This window comes from Cygnus atratus, chromosome 14 (assembly GCF_013377495.2).
Source record: "Cygnus atratus isolate AKBS03 ecotype Queensland, Australia chromosome 14, CAtr_DNAZoo_HiC_assembly, whole genome shotgun sequence".
Classification (NCBI taxonomy): domain Eukaryota; kingdom Metazoa; phylum Chordata; class Aves; order Anseriformes; family Anatidae; genus Cygnus; species Cygnus atratus.
The window spans coordinates 5,566,428-5,579,375 of NC_066375.1; the positions used below are offsets into that span (position 1 = coordinate 5,566,428).

Genomic DNA, 12,948 nt, shown 5'->3' on the forward strand with positions numbered 1-12,948 from the left:
GAAATCTCCTACTCTTTTGTTCAGCGCACCGCATTGTTTGTTCATGGTTGATTGAGCTATAAAACAGATTAACCTTCAGTTCTACAGAGGCAGATTTTAAGGGTAATTGCAGAATTTCATTGTATCCAGACAGTTTAAGCCTCCAAGTGGTTAGCGTCCTAAATTTGAATGTGGTTTCCTTTCACAGAAAAAGCATATGCAGTCGTCAGAGTCTGTGGTTCAAGGTATAAACCACACAAAGGTTTTATCACAGATTAAGTTTCTCTGTCTTTTAAGTGGAGCATATCTACTACTTGCAATATAGAAGACTTCAAATTCAAAAAGTTAGAAGCTGAATTCATACTGCCTGAATAATCCCGTGTCACTGCTTTGTGTCTTTCGCTGTTGTATAATCCCGTGGCTACAAATACACTTTTAAAGTCACAACATTTCTTGGGCTTTTTAAAGCTTTTAGATATAGCTTTTAGAAATACCTCCTGTGAAAATTCAAGTTCCCCATTATTAAATTTTTATAGGAGATCGTCACCTGTCACAAAATCAAGGATACATGTAGAAGTTCTTCTAATATTAACAGAGCAAATGCAATAGAGCAAATTGCTTCCTCTGCTAACTTTCTTCAGAGCAAAATTTAAATAATCAGATGACACCTTCTGCAACAAATGTTCACCAGGGCTTTCATTTTCAAAGAAGACTAAATAAAAGTTTAATTCAAAGGATTCTTCTGGAAATGCTGGTCTCAAAATCCTGGCAGTGAATATGGAAAAATCAGCTGGATCACAGGTGGCTCAACAAGCACTGTAAGAAGTAAAGCAATTTTCAGTCACGTTGAAATAAATGCCCACACGGAAATAAATCCCACACGGAACAGCGTACTGCTTATACTGAGATCTGTCCAGCATGCAGAGTAAAGGGCAATTTCAGTGGAATTAGGAAGTTAATTGGGCAAACCACCTGACAAGCCTATCCAGAAGAAACGTGCTCCAGCCCTCTTCCACACAGAAGACCTTTCTGAGAAGACTGTATTGTGGCTTTAGAATTATCCAACCCTACCAAAATTCATAGCCCTTTAAGGGTCTCACTAATTCCATCTGCCAACTTTTGTGGTTTTTTTTTGTTGGTGTTGGTTTTTTGATTTTGAGGTTCTGAGCTTCCAGCAGCATCACCCCAGGGACGGGACACAAGCAGCCAACTATTTCCATGTAGCCTTTCGAATATGTCCTGATGCAGGATGCAGCCCTATCTAGCTCTATGCTAATGCTTTCCTGTTTGCTCTTCCCATTGCCCACTTTTAAGCCGGATCAATACAGTCACACAGGAAATTCTAATAATCCACCACAGTCAGTGTATAATTGTACCTCACTGCTCATGTCACTTGCAGTATTCACAGTATTTCGTACATTAGTTTTTACAGGTTAATACGTAGTGGTGTCATCTTTTCATTCTCCCCTTGCTGAAAGCACAGATCAGTGTCCTAAGACGTGATTGGAAAGAAGCCCATAAGTACTTTACAAATCCTCAAATCATTATGAAGTTGCAAATGTATTATGCAGTTGTTAGCTGCAGATTGTTCACTGATTGCTGTTTCATAGCAAACATGAAAGGTATTATTATCGTATTATTAGTTGTTATGATTCAATAGAATATAATAATTCTAATTTGCATAGATCTGAAAACACAAATCCGGAATACATATTTGTACATGCCACATTTAAAAAAAAAAAAAGAACCAAAAGTAGATTTTTTTTTTTAATTAAACTCAGAATTAATCTGTCACTAAGTATCATGCAGAACTTTAGTGGCAAGGCATAAATAGCCCATTCCAGCAAGCAGTTCTAAAGTCTTCCCTATATTTAGACCAGAAAGCAGGAAATACTGAATATGAACTGACAAAAGCAGCATGATAGAAATACATGTATTACTTTCAAATATACCTATTTATATTGCATTTTACATATACCTAATGTGTACATATACTTTAAAGAAAGATGGAAACCTGCAGGCAAAAAAGAGCAGAGATTTATAAGGAACCGCATCATAACAGCTGAGCAATAGCGAATATTTCTATCTTCATTTACTGGTTGCACAAGAGCACTTGATGTAATTGCTCACATTACAGTTGAAACTCCACTTAACTGTCTGACAACATTTTGCTTTTTTTCAGTTTTTATAAAAGAGTAATTGGATTTTTTAACACTGGGGATTTGTCACAAAGTGTTTATTTGTTAAAATTTAAATTAAGTCTTCTAGTAGCTTTCAGGAGAAATGTATTTGTGAAACTTAATTGTTGTATCCATTTTTTGTTGTATCCATTAACTTTAGTTCTATCCCAAAATGCTCCAGTTAACATAGATTAGAAACCTCAGAGATAATCACTCCAGTTTAATATGTTTACACTAAGGACAAGCGAGGCCGGTATAACACTTCCTTAACTCAGCTCTCAGTTTACAATGTTAGCCTGAAGTGGGATGTAGTCTGACTGCAATTTTGACAAAAAGAGATACCACAGTTACCAGGAAAGAATAATAAAGTACATTTTTTGTGATCTCTATCACTGGTAATTCAGCACTGGCTTTGAACCCTACTGAAACAGTTTAAAAATGTGGTTTTATCCAACCCTTAATTTGTAAGAAATACTCTAAATGCAGGAGGCTTAAATCACCATCCTTTTGCAGAGCACTATGACACCAGGAAGTTTTACATCCATGAACACCCTGAAGGTACAACAATGCAAATAGTTATAAAGCCTGTGGCAGTAGAGACACCATGAAAACATATGAACACAAACAATGAGGAAAACAGAGACAAAAGTCACATTTAACAGGTCAAACAGATAAGAAATTCTTTCAGAGTAGCAGCATCTTTGTATTCTTAGTATGAGACAAAAGTTAGGAGAAAAAAGGGTGAGACTTAGAATGCTTTGAAAGAAATTAAACAATTCTAATCTAAAATCAGCAATGAGAAAATACTGAAACTCCATGGTCAGGACATGTAGGGGAGGTTGGCTATGTGTCCAGCCTCCTCAGAACTGAAACAGTTAGACTGCTTAAACATGAACTTAAACACATTTCAGTCCCATTCCTCAGACCATACTTCTACATCTCCCACCCTACTTCTACATCTCTTTTAAATAAAGCTAAACAGAATCATTCTAACCTGGAATGCCACAGATTATTTTACATAGTTTGGTCACTTCTTATTGGTAGGGTCAGCATCACCCTATAACACTGCTACTACAGGAAAAACCACTATTTCCATGAGGATTCTCCAGTCTACTGATTACCAGTTTCTAAGACATCTAGATTCCTTATTTATGTCTAAAAGATCAGTCTTAAATATTATCGTAATATTATGGCTTGTTCCCAATGGCCTATCTACAGATTGATGTGTGCAGGAAACAGTCTGTTCTTTAAGATCCATTTTTAAATTAAGTCTCAAATCACAGATTTTTTTCGTAAGACTTGGACCCAGAATACTAGAAATCTTCAACATCAAGTATTGCAAAATGATTTGGAGTAATAAAAAATTCTGACTTCAGCACAGAATCAATGATTCAGGGACAGACTCGAGATTTTAGGATTTTAGGATTGACTTTGAAAAGGTCACCAATGAAATTAGGTGTCAACACTGACATTCCTGTTGCAATTGCTCTCCCAATATTAAATACAAGTAAAACAGATGCTAATACTATGAAAAGCGCACACAGACAAAATTACAGTAATACTGGATTTAAGTGTGAAAAAAAACCAATTCCTTAATTCCCACGAGCCTTCAAAATCTGCAGTCCGTATTTATGCAATACACCAAGAGGCAGAATAAAATCTATACCAGCTGCAATAATAATCAAGATGTGAATTGTAGCAAAAAATAAAAGAAGAAATTCCTGAAAGACATTGCAGGTTTCTGCAAAGAAGTTGAAGAACAGAGCATCCCTGTTCAGGCTGTTCTGGGAAATTTCCTGGCCAAACTGTTTCCAGTTCTCCTCACAGATATAAAGTGAAAAATTCAGACTCTGTAGCCCAGAAAATTAAGGATTGTGTTGAGGAAGCAATGTACTAGTTTGCTTTGATCTGATTCCACCTTAACAAGTTACATTTCTCATCTTGACCTGATGGTTATGCCCCAGCAGGTCCAAAACAGACACGACGTTAGCATTGGCACTGCTGAATACTCTGCACCAGGCTGCAATGGGTGCTGAAATATCCATACCTAGTGCATCTGTGTGTGATCTACGGTAACAGCATCACCTCCATTCAAACAGCAGGGGGTAACTTTGTGATATTACCTAGTAGTATGAAGACTACATGGAAATATTGCATAGAAAGCTCAAAATTGTCACTAAGCTACCATCTCTACATTAGATTTAGAGTTGAACTTATGTAAGCAGAGATATTTGCCTCTGGAAGGGTAAGGTTTTGCCATGTATAACAAGAAGAAAGGGAGAAAGGAGAAGATCCGAGCTCTATTTCCCGACTTGGCTCTGCCTCTGGCATCAAAAGATCAGTGCCTGCCTCTCATTTCCCAGCCATCCTTTAGAGACCGGTACCTGCTCCTGTAGAGCACCTGCTTAAACTCTCTTTAGTAAAGGCAAAACTGGCACAGGATTTCTCAGCAATACAGGCAAAAAATATTGCTGCCTGAAGGGAGAATGACTGGGCTGCATCCTTCCCAGGAAAGGGAAAAAAGAAGGGAAAAACTGCCCAGAGATCTGGCAAGGAAGCAAAACTGGGCTGCTCCTGACACCCTTCAGAGGGGTGAGATGATACAGCACGCGATGACAGATTTTTCAGAGGGGTTTCCTGCTCTCACAGCTGAAGTGACCATCTTATACACGCTGGCCTCTCCTTAGGCAGCAGCAGAAGCCAGCTTGGCAGCGCTCTGGCCGTGGGCCAGGACTATTTTTGCTGCCCCTAACTGTCTTGCTGCCTTAGGTGACCACTGCTCTGCTTGTGCCTACTGTGGGCCCTTGAAGAAAGGCACTGAAAATGCCGTTTCATTGCAATTCTAATGAGAAGTCTTGGCAATTCATCATGTGAGTTGCTTACTTACCATTAGAGGTCACTGTCCTGCTTATGACATAACCATTAGCTACACTTCGTTTTACTAAGATGTTGTACACAAATGGGCAGGCATCTTAAAGGCTAATAAACAGTAAGGACAAATGCCATTATTTAAAACAACATTGCTTGAGAAGTAAGAGGCAGAAATTAAAAAGCTGACCGGTGAGCTGCAGCTCTGAAACGCAGACCTTACCGTGCTTCCAGCAAGTGATCTCAATCTGATAGCAATGCCTTAAACAAAAACAGGGAACACAGCAAAAATGACAACTACGATTTTAAATTTTGTGTCTCCATCCAGTAAAAGCCACCAGGAAACTGAAAATGTTAAAGAACTTCAAACCAAACAGGAGAGCAATAGTTACCTGCACTGATCCAGGGAGACCTGGAAATGTCCTTTCCCTTCCGGAAAGGCCTCAGTATGAAATTTCCTGCAACTCTTTCCTCCTGGGGGAAAGAGCAGAGTTTGATCTCTCTTGGACGACAGCACTGTCATACAGCTTCCTGTACTCTCCTCTGGCCCTTTCAGCATCTCTAAAGAAATGTTGCTGGTTTGCTCAGTTCCACTGCACCTCACTTCAGGACATACCATTTACTGAGAAATGGTGAAAGAGCATCCTTTTTCTAGACTCAAGGTGAAATAATATAGCACTGCAAACAGCAGTCTCTGCTTCCTTTTACATCTGGCTGGTAAAACTGTGTCACCGTGCTGCTCCTGCAATGTCACAGAACTCAATCTACACGACATTTCTGTGAGGTCATAAGAAGCTGGAAACACACCAGAGATACTGACTTTCACATCTCTGAACTGACTTCTCTTAACAACAGAGAGCAATCAGATCGGAAAAAAACACACAGATGAAGATGTATGACCACCAACTCCTCCTTTAGTTCACTCTGAAGTCTTGATATAAAAGGATTCTCTACTTACTGTGGTTTGTGTGCTATTGCTCACAACGCAACATGGAGGAGACTCAGTATTTGTTAGCATAAACAACCATTTGATGTTTTAGGTACTCTTTGGATTAAACTCAATGTTACTGAAAGGAGTTTTCTGAAATTCATTACAACTACTGTGAAATACTGCCATGGGTTTTTAATCCAATGATTACTATTTCTGTCATTTATCTTGAAGTTATGTGGTCCTTAATGGACTTTATTGATGCATAAATGCACATCGTATAGGTTAAGAGCAGGAGAACATGAAGATGGCAAAGTTGGCATTCACTGTGCTTCCCACTTTTAATTAGGCCAGCTGGGAGTATTTTAGCATAACGTACTTCAGCTGTAAAAAATACCACCTTCAGAGACGCACCTCTCCTGCTAGGCGTTTACAGTATTTTATCATCATGCTCAGGATTGTTGCTCAGCAGTGAATACTTCATCACTCAAAAGAAATTCAATAACATCTCTTAAAGCAAAGGTCATGAGCCCTGCGCACTAAGTCCTTATTACAGGCTGATGCTCTTTGTAAAGCCATAGCCACTCATTCTAGTAGGGAGTAAAATCCAGAGGAGAAAGAGCCTTTTCCTGGGCATATATCAGTGCTCTCATCTGTTAATATGCTGATGCCTTGTACTATTCACTATCTAAAGTGTACTTGTATCACATCTGCACACATGCTGGTGTGGTCACAATAAAGAACATTCATTTCACATAATGACATGGCTTTTTCCATATCTTTCAGAAAGTGATGTCAGCAAGAGGTACTTTCCTTGGGAAAAAAGAACCATAAACTGCCATAATGGTCCTGACTAAGTATTCTTGGAATATGAAAATGCCCATTCTAGGAAGATGATAAAGTTAATGTTTTCATTAGTCTTCGAGCCTTACCGCTGAATTCACCCGTGTGCTTATTAAATAATGCTCTTACATGTTATTACAGTAATTAAAATAAATAAGTGTAATTCCCATTACTTAATTCACTGCTCTTCCCCTGTAATGGAAACTGAGCTAGAAAGAGGTTGGCAATCTTGCTACAGAACTTATAGAGAGATTTTAATCACAGTTACAGACAATAGATTTTTTTCCAGGACATTTTGGGTGGACCTGGGTATTAATCACACATTTCCATTAAACATCTCCATTCTGACCATCTGTTCAAAAGACTATCATAAAAGAACATGAAGGTGATTCTGCAGAGAATTCAAGAAGCCAAAGAATAAATATTACCATCACATTACCAAGTCCCTAAGAGTGAAGAGATAGGACAGATTTAACTTTTTTCGTCACTGATGTTGTTCTTTGTATTAAATTACAGAATCTTTCAGGAGGAGGAAATGAGAAAAAAAAAACTTGGAAGTTGCACCCTTTATTTATTTATTTATTTTGCAATGTAACAGACAAATACTTGCCGGGCTCCAGCCTGATTACTCATACTAGGAGGAATTCAAAATGTCATTCCAGTTTGAAACAACTTTGAAAAATGAGAACCTTTTGAGGACAGGCTAAGGCATTTAGATAAGTCAAATATGAAAAGACCATACATTTTTTCAATCACTAATGGATCCGTATGATGTTTTTAAAAAGTACTTAAGAAGAATAAGTAACTTGGAAATCTGAGGCCCAATTCTACTAAGGGAATTTTGCCACTGAGACAGTGGGTGAAAAGTCAGGTCCGGGAAAACTCTCTCTTCCATGCAACTTCCATCCTCTGCGTGTTTTTAAAATCATGCGCCTCATGTGCTAGGAACTCTATCCACCATCTACTCTACCAGGACCACAGAACATGCAGTAACCAAACAAATTTAATCTTTTCATACAGGTTAAACTCCCTCTCACTTTATGAAGGGAGCATGACTGGCATACTCTAAATAACACAGCCCCAGCAGGGTGATGAAAAGGTGATGCTGGGAGAAGTAACACAACTGACAAATTTCAACCTGCCTGTCTGTGATCTACTGCCATTTTGAATTAAACCCCCAAAACCTTCCACACGAAGATGGAACGAACACAAGGATAACTTTATACTTTGAAGCCTTTGTTATTGTTTCCCATGCTCCCCTCCAAGTCCTAATAATGTACACTTTTACAACATGTTCAAGTTGTACTTACATCCGAAGAACGGGAGCATGCAAGGCACTGAAGGGAGTCCTAGGCAGCCTGCTAAAGCAAACGCAGAAGAGGAGGCAGAACACATTTATCCTAAGTTTTCCTTATCTATAAGAACTGTTTGCCTTGTTTTAAAATATTCCTTGTTCAGTGTTAGCAGAAAGAATCTCTGTGTGTGCTTCATTATTATGAAAAGAAACGTAGAAAAAGTACCTGAGCTAATGAGATTTTGGAAAATAAATATACATCTGAGTTGTCTGTGTGGTGGCGCCTTTTAATGAGTTTAACTTTTGGTGTATAAACAAATATTCTTTTAGATGCCATCTGAATAATGTGTAAATTAAAAGAGGCATAGGATAAGTGCTTCAGTGCAAAATTTCATTCTTTCTACAGCATAATATTTGTTGTTTGTTATCTTCTGTAGGCAGCAACTGATCATTATTTCCAGGATGTGCTCAGGGAAATCATGAAGTGTTTGTTTTAGATAATGATGTGCAGCATTGATAGCTACTTGTGACTTTCAAAAACTGAAATTAAAGATTCTGAAATATCAAGCATATAATTTAAAAGAAAAAACTTTCATCACTATGACTTTTGCTTGCTTCAGTTTAATGTAATTGAACAAAATGTTCTGTTGAATGCTTTGCAGTATGATTTAAGTTAAGCATAAGTTCACTTAGCTGAGTGGATGCAATTTTATTTCATAACAGTTGAAGTACACCACACGAACCTAATGACCTACTCTTCTGACCTATTGAAGGTTGTATGCCCAAAGCTTCGAATCCCTTTAACAACTGAGTAAAGAACAACAGCCTCATTTATCAAAAAACATTTGCTCCATTCCCAGTTAACTCTTCCAAAATGGCTAATTTACTGGCCATGGTCTTTCTTCAAGACTTTGTAGGGTGATAATGTGAAAATGTAAACAACTGACACCAAGAAAACTGATGGCTTTTGAAAGGTGTTCACTGAGATTTTGGCCATACGCAAGTGCCTTCAATGCTTTAGTAAGAATGAAACTAAATGCAAGTTGGCTTGTAAATAGTTTTCTACAAACTAGAGGGTGTACTGAAGTTTGTCTTTCATCTTAAAGAAGATGGCCAATCTCACTTCTTAGGTCCACTACGTGGACTTAGGCTCCTTTTTTTTTTTTTCACCCTGCCATGATTTAGCAAAGCATGTAACATTTGTTCATGTTTAGTATCTTATAACAAGATTGACTTAAAAATCATTTATCTTTTTTCAGTAATAAACATTGAGTGATTTTCATTTGATTTTTGCCGTTTTAGTCTTTATGGCGCTTTTTAGTCTATTTCTCCTCTCCAACTGGCTGTTCAGCTTACTGGAATTACTGCCACTCAGTTTAATAAGTTCAGTCAGTGAGGGTCAGGAGTCCAAAGGAGACAAGCTTAGCCCAGAAATGGCAGCAGAAATTCACAATAATGGGCACGGGTTAGAGATCAGAAGGCTTTGAAGCATGGCAAAGTTTACTGGTATTTGAATGGCATCATCCTTGTTGTGACACTAAGCAGGATCCTCAGCCAAGGGCTAGGACCCAGGCACATGATGTATGTAGCAACACAGAATCGAGAAATTATCTCTGTTCAGAGAGTGGTTACCATCCATGCAAACAGAGCAGGAGACAGGTAAATACAAGTAACCACAAGCAGACCATGGTGAGGCAAGCAAGCAGATACAGATACTACCTGTTAACACCATAAATTGTAGTGTAAGTAACCAGCAACCTAACTGCAGCCAAGTTTTTTTGCAAACATCACTGGGAATGAGATTCTTAAAGAGAAATACAAAGATGCGTTGAGAGGGGATCCTTCTGAGACCTGATTAATAAGACTTCTCCCAACTATATTAGAAATACAGAATTTAAAAATGCATTTTTTTCTCCTTGGGGAGCTTTCAAAGTGCTATTCAAAAGCAGGCTCATTTTCCATAAATTCATAAAGGAACATCTGGATTTTAAATATCCTTTCATCCTTTGCACATCATTTTAACACCTTCCCCTGATACACTTTTTGTCTTCCTGCTTGGATTTATTAACTCCTAAGTAATTACCTTTTGTTTCTCATAGGTGTAATCATTGCTTGGGTCAACATTTTCAAGGGGCTCTCACAGCTTTAAAAATGTGGTAATCAACATTTTCTGATCATTATTTGCTGTGCTCTTCTTCCTTGTCTCCTCTGCAATGACTGCCAAGGCATTTCTTCTAGTGCCCTGTGTTCTGCAGGTGCATTCAAGCACTGTGTATTCCAGTTCCTTCTTTTCATCATCTGGGGGTTGAATATTTTCTCCTTTTAATTTAAAACTGATCTCTAATCTTCAGTTTGACTTGAGCACACAAAAAGAAAGTCTCTAAGAAGGAAGCTGTGATGGAGAATAGGCAAGATTCTTCCACTTACGCATTCAGCTGGTGACTATGCTGTTGGTTTGTATGAAGATATTTCCCCAGAACTCCCCCTTTTATCACACAAACAATGGAAAAGTCCCATAAACCTCCAGAAGTTCACACACCAGGTTCTTGCGGTACTCCTCCTTTGCAAAGCAAGTATTTACAAGCTTTGCAGAAAAGCACAGAGAGCAACTGTAAAACCCTTTAGCTATCCTACGAGATCTGTGGCCATGGTTACACAGCTGCTTTAATCCAGCATAAATCCAGTCTGCCAGTGAAACGGGGTACTTCCAAATTCCCCTCTCTATGAAACTACTCATTTTCATTGCCTCTCTAACGCTGGCTGTAGCTCTCCCAGGGTTGCACAGTGAGTCTGAAAAGGGAACTGGTACAACTGTAAACTAACCCAGCAAAAAAAAAAAAAAAGAATATTCATTTTTAGTCAAATTAGCTCCCTGACCCAACCCACTGCATAGCTCTAAAAGTGCTACCACTGAAGAAGAGTAGATATATGGATATATGCAGCTGAGGATGAAGTGCTGGGGCTGGAGATATTGCTCCACTGAGTACCAAGGAGCTGGAAATCAGCTGCAAGCAAGTACGAAGCTGCAGCCCAGTCCTTCCCTTTCTGTGCCTGACAGTGCAGCTCCATGAACAAGCTTACTGCCAAGAGTTTGTTCTATGCACTCCTTGTACTAACAGTTCAAACTCGTGCTAACACCACTTTTTGCAGAAGACAGGGAAGACTCGGCTCCTGGTATATGGCTCTCTACCAATGTGCAAACACGGCAGACAGCCCAAGACTCGTCTCTCTCAAAGCATCTCCCAAGTCTTGCAACAGGAGAAGGGCACTCACAGCCCTGTGCGGTAGCTGAGGTTTGTAATTTTCACTGGGGATTTATGGAGCGTGAGCTTCCACTACGTAAGCAAAACTCCAGCCTCTCTCCTGTTCTGCAACCCCACAAGCCAGATGCAAGTCCTGAGTCAGGTCAAGCAGACCCGACCTGCCGCACAGAACCACAGAGTGGTCTCGGTGTTGGCTGTGATACAAATCTGGCTGCACAAAGGCACAGGGACAGAGCCAAGCCATGCGCCTTATGGTGCATGAGGCTTGTGGCAGGTGATGCTTGACAGATTTGGCACAGTCTCAAGAGATGGCTAGTTGAGAAAGCCATTTGTATTAACTTTCCATTTTCTTACATGTGAGGATTCCTAGCTTTTTTCCAACAAAATGAAGCCATTACTAACTACATGGCCCGAGCAAGTGACAAAAAGCTGATCCATAAGAAAATACACTGACGAGGTTATTCAATTCCAATGACTTTATATCGCATGCTTTGTTATTTTGACGGCCTAGAAAAGGAACAGCGCAGAAACCACTGGCTTTGGTTGCAGCACATGCACCTCTTTCCCAACTAAATAAATGAGAAACTGCCAGTGGTCAATCAGCTGTAAGCCATCATCAACAAAGCTGGCTACTGCAAACAGCAGTGAGCAACAGAAATATCCTTCTAATAGCCAGAAAGATCCCTTGTTTGCTCCTTCAAAATCAATAGAATCCTGCTTTCAACAGAAACAGAGCAAAGGATTCAATAGCAAAGGATAACCCATAATCTCATATTGACTAAAAGTCATTTTCAAAGTGACACAATCATTTGTTCTACTAAAATTAGCAAATATTACCATTGAAGTGCCTTTGACCCTGCTCCAGTTACAATCAATGTAAACACTCCCTTTAACGCTCTCTCTGCCACGGTGGTGCAGCAACAAGTCTGCAGTGCTAAATCCTATAAAAACTTAGATCCAGTTAAGAAGAGTTTCCTTTTTCACATATGCTTCATTCTATAGAAATACTGAAGTCCAGGGATGTTAAAGATACTTCCATATTGTGAGCTTAGAGCGTCAAAGTTTAAATATACCTTATTGAATCAAAAGGTCAATGGAGTCCCATTGAATTTATGTGCTAATCTTACACATACGTTTTATTACCTGGCTAGAGTATGACCGTATTATTCACAGGATCCGTTCAATAAAGGAAATATTGCAAGTGAAAGTTCTTCTACTGTCATTCAAAATTGACATTGAAGAATAAAACATTTGGGATTTACAAAGTCCTACAGCCTAGGCTTAAAATTGCAACCTATGCTGAAATAGTTAATAGCACTTAATCTACAGGAAAATGATTCCTATGGTACTCAGTCTTAAGGTCAGAAGAAATATTTTGTCAACTTTTATGATATCTGGAAGTTGAGGATGAGCAAGGTTAAGGAGAAGGGTGAATTGTCTTGAAGCCCCAGTACAAAGAATCTGCACTCAAATAGCATTCACAAAACAGCAACACAGATACTTCAGGAAGAAAAAGAAATTTAAAACCTTTCTAATAAAATTTTCCTACATACACGTATGTTATAATGTTTCTCTCTTGTTTCACCTATGTAC

The 12,948-nt window shown here is 38.8% G+C and overlaps 1 long non-coding RNA gene across 1 annotated transcript in view; it reads right to left on the reverse strand.

Moving 5' to 3' along the window:
* Nucleotides 1–470: 470 nt before the first annotated feature.
* The window catches only part of LOC126913480 (uncharacterized), a 33,215-nt gene continuing 20,737 nt past the window's right edge, over nucleotides 471–12,948 (reverse strand). The window contains exon 4 of the long non-coding RNA XR_007708859.1: nucleotides 471–795. This is a non-coding gene — a long non-coding RNA (uncharacterized LOC126913480). The remainder of the gene's footprint in view (nucleotides 796–12,948) is intronic.